The sequence below is a fragment of the Hakea prostrata genome, chromosome 1 (genome assembly GCF_041222555.1).
Source record: "Hakea prostrata isolate BN-2017 chromosome 1, UWA_Hpros_2, whole genome shotgun sequence".
NCBI classification, from domain to species: domain Eukaryota; kingdom Viridiplantae; phylum Streptophyta; class Magnoliopsida; order Proteales; family Proteaceae; genus Hakea; species Hakea prostrata.
Window position 1 is genome coordinate 31,906,216 of NC_142600.1, and position 4,787 is coordinate 31,911,002.

Consider the following 4,787-nt stretch of genomic DNA (forward strand, 5'->3'; position numbering starts at 1 on the left):
TGAAATAAGAGAGGAAAGATGAGAGAATAGATAGAAAGGAAAGAGGAGAGAATAAATAGAGAAGAATTTAGGAATTGAAGAGTTAGCTTCTAATTGGGAATTTAATTGCTTCTTCCTTTGATATAGGTAAGGGATAATTACTATTGTCCCTTTGTACTTTGATTTTATTACTACTGTATTCCCTGTACTTTTTAAAATTACTAATCCAACCTTTAACTTTGTCTACAATTACTATTGGCCCCCTATCGTTAAGTTCCGTTACTGATGATGTGGCATCTTTAAATTTTTTCAAAAACCCCCCAAAATACCCTTATACTTATCTCTTTACTTAGTTACCCTTTTGTCAAGTTACATAGTGCCCTTAATTAACCATCGAGCAAAAGTAACTATAATTCATTTTATTCTAAAAAAAAAAAAATCACCAAACAAAGAAAGAATGATTGAATCAATTAAACTCAAATAGAAATGGAAGAGGAAAGAAAATTGAATTTAACTCAAATTGAAAACTGAATATCACCTAAAATATTTTCAAAATAAATGAAGTTTAGTGAAGGTGGGAAACCAAATTAGATTTGGATTTTGCTCATTTCTTTAATTCAAAATAAATGAAGTTTAGTGAAAGTGGGAAACAAAATCGGATTTGGATTTTGCCAAATTCTTTAATTCAAAATAAATGAAGCTTAGTGAAGGCGGGAAACCAAATCGGATTTGGATTTTGCCCATTTTCTTTAATTCAAAATAAATTAAGTTTAGTGAATATGGGAAACCAATCGGATATGGATTTTGCCAATTTCATTAATTCAAAATAAAAATCACCAAACAAAGAAAGAATGATTGAATAAAACTCAAATAGAAATCGAAGAGGAAAGAAAATTGAATTCAACTCAAATTGAAAACTAAATATCACCTAAAATATTTTCAAAACAAATGAAGTTTAGTGAAGGTGGGAAACCAAATTGGATTTGGATTTTGCTCATTTCCTTAATTCAAAATAAATGAAGTTTAGTGAAAGTGGGAAACCAAATTGGATTTGGATTTTGCCAAATTCTTTAAATCAAAATAAATGAAGCTTAGTGAATGTGGGAAACCAAATCGGATTTGGATTTTGCCAATTTCATTAATTCAAAATAAATAAAGTTTAGGGTAAAATTGACATTTAATCTGGCTTTTATAAAGGGGATAGCATCGTTGTTTGATTTCTTAATTTTAATGAGAAGCAAATTAAACATTACATATTCAAGCTTAACGGCTACTTAACACCGTTATAAAGAAAGGGCCAACAGTAATTTCGTAAAGAACATGGTTTTATTAGTAATAAAATCAAACTACAGGGAGGTAACAATAATTATCCCTATAGGTAATCATGAGATTATTAATGACAATGACACTTATATTTGATATCTTTTTTTCTTTTTTGGTTTGCCACCCCGGTTTCCAGCGCTTTGCCCTGACTAATCCGGTATTCGACCCGGGTCACACACCTGGCTGTGGTGGGTGAGTCTCCCAGCGGAGATTTTTTGTATCCACAAGGTTTCGATACCGGAACCCTGCTTAAGCAGGAGCGGATAAAGCTACTTACCACTTGGACCAACCCCCCGTTGGTTATATTTGATATCTCTTTCTTTCTTTCTTTCTTTCTTTTTTTAAAAAGAATTCAACTAGAAACAATTTCCAATGATATTTCACATGTGTGGTTCTGCCTCTGTTGCTTTATATTCTATAACAATAATAAGTTTGGAATATTGGGTGAACAATATATTATATATCATCATCTTGGTTTTGGTTCACCTTGTAAAATATACTTTGGCTTTAGTTTTGATTTTGGCTCGAGGTAGTTTTTTAATATTTTTTAATATTATTAAAGTGGAAATGGGAGAAACATAAAGGTTAGAGAGAGACAAAAAAGGTATCGTTTTAATTTTTTTGTAACTATACCTTTTTTTTAACTAAGTAGTATTTTTGCACGTGTTAATTAATGGTACCGCATAAACAAAAGTTAACGGTTTATGATGATAATTCAGAAACGACTCTTGATCTATTTATGAATTTATGTTTAAATTAATTTATCTTAGTGATAAACAAATGTCATATATCATAATATCATACTACTATTATAAAAGTACGAACTCATGGAAGATGGCTACATGTTTTCCCCTAAAATACTCCTAAACTTTTATTAAAGTTATATAATTAATTAGGTCTAAAATTGTAATTTAACATTCATAAATATAATTAATATAATATTTATTATTAATTGAATCTTCAAAGGTTTTTCTTGGAATCCCAAATGGTTGAAACTCTTAGTTGGCCCATTAAAAGAAAAAAGAAAAAAAAAATCCATCAAAACCAATGATATTCATTTAATTAAAATCAATATATATATATATATATATATATATATATATATATATATATATATATATATATATATATAAGAAAATATAATAATATTTATTAATTAATATATTTACTAAATGGATCTTCAAAGGTTTTGCTTGAGAATCCCAAAAGTTTGAAGCCTCTTAGTTCGCCGATTAAAAGAAAAAGAAAAAAAAACCATTAAAATCATTGAAAGCATTGATATTCATTTAATTAAAATCGTTATATATAAAATGACGAAAACATATAAGTTTTAGACTTAAATTCAACTCAAAGAAAATAAAACTCAATCATATTCCAAGACACACCACACGTGTATCATTACTAGTATATATATATATATATATATATATATATACCTGTACCAATTCACAGAATTTTGGAGATATTTTTCCATTTAAACGTTTTATTAAGATGAAACCCGAAGCACACACAACCTTGTCGATATGTCCGAGTGGTTAAGGAGATAGACTTGAAATCTATTGGGCTTCGCCCGCGAAGGTTCGAACCCTGCTGTCGACGGTTTTTGCGTGACAGTTCTTGTGGCATTGTTCTTAGCGATTTACCACATTGTGTGAACCACGTCAAATCTCTTTGTGTTTTCATTTTTGTTTCTTTTCGATTAGCTATATCTTGGTGTGTGTTTTAACAATTCTATGTGCCGAATTTCTATGCCTGCACAGGAGATATCAGCATAGATATGAACGAAAATCCTACGGATACGACATCAGTATGGATTCCGAATTGATTTTGTCTGAACCAATATAGTATTATTGGTTTATTATGAACCATGAGACAACCTTAAACCAAACCAGTAGGGCAAAGGAAGATTAGACAGGAAGGTAAGGCGTGTTCTTGTAAGTATTCAAACAGCAAAGTGACATGGAAAGCAAAATCCATGTTTGGCTCTCTGGGTTTGCTTCAGGTCTCAACTGCCCCCTGATAGGGCTGCAACTGGGCCGGGCTGAGCCGGGCTTTTGCAATCCCAAAGCCCAGCCCTACAGGGCCAAGCCAAGCCCATTCCCACCCTAATTGGACCTAATTGGACCTGGTCGGGATGGGTTGGCCCTGATTGGCCTTGACCCTGATTAGCCGTGATTGGCCCTATCCCTAGTCCTGATTGGTCCTGATTGGTCTTGATTAACCCTGATTGAATCTATCCCTGGCCCTAACCCTAATTATCCTTGTCTCTGGCCCTGATTGACCCTAGCCATAGCCTTAATTGGTCATATTCTTGGACCTAAAATAACAAATGTAAATTCATAAAAAAAATAAAAATAAAAATAAAAACATCATAAGTAAACTAAAAATAAAATTTATAAAAATATAAGATGATTCAAGGTCATACAAAATGATAAAATAGTCAATAAGTTGATAGTGTTGCTTTAAACATAAATAAATTCATACTCCATAATTCTATATTGATCTCTGAAAGTCTCTCATTGCTTTGATGATGGAAATTGAAAACCTCTCCCATTACTTTGGTGATGGAAATTGAGAACCTCTCCCATTAGTTTTGTAATAGAAATTGAAAACTCCTCCCATTGATATCTTATTCAAAAAAAAAAAAAATCATATTCAAAACTCTGTTAACAAGTAAATCAACGATAATTTAGTATTAATATTTTTTTTGTAGTTAAAGAAAATTATATTTTAGTTACAAACATAGCTATCTGTCCTTAATTATTATTCTTATTATTATTTTTTCTTCTTCTTCTTCTTCTTCTCTGAAATATCACATTGGAGGCAAAAGAAAGATGTCAATATTCATGATGAGAAGTTGGGGTGTAGATTTGTTAGATATTAATTCTCTATATACTAGCTTTTCTTATTTATAATTTATTATCTCGCCTTAGTCCAAAAAAAAAATCAATGATTTTCTGGAACTAAAAATGACTTAATTCAAAAAATAAAAATTATTTTAAAAATAATATAAAAAGTGAACTCATAGTCTAATATTATCAAAATGACTGAAGGTCAAAGTCGAGACTTATAGTTATATCAATGTTAATGTGAAGATTAGGGTAAAAATCTAACACATGATCAGGGTCAAATTAACATTAAGATTAGAGCCGAAATTGGAGTCAGGATCGGGCCAAAATCAGGTGGATGCTTACTACATTGGTAATGAAAATATAATTTATTTTTATTAAATTTTTTACAAAACATGATCATGTTTTTAAAATTTGACAGTGTCCAGATATTCATCCATGTGGATTATAATTAGTTCCTCTCCATATGGATTGAGGGTCCAGACTCAAATCAAGGCCTAGATCAAGGCCAAGATTAGGGCCAATATTAGGGCTAGGATCAGGATCAGAAATAGGGCTAGAATCAGGGCCAATCAGGGCTAGAATCAGGGCCAAAATTAGGGCCAAGATTATTGCCAAAATCAGGGATGGGCCGGG

General features: G+C 31.1%; 1 non-coding gene across 1 annotated transcript; it reads left to right on the top strand.

The window, feature by feature from the left end:
* The first annotated feature begins 2,819 nt into the window (after positions 1-2,819).
* TRNAS-UGA (transfer RNA serine (anticodon UGA)) lies at positions 2,820-2,901 on the top strand. The gene has a single exon. It is a non-coding gene; the product is annotated as a tRNA-Ser (tRNA).
* Positions 2,902-4,787: the final 1,886 nt, after the last annotated feature.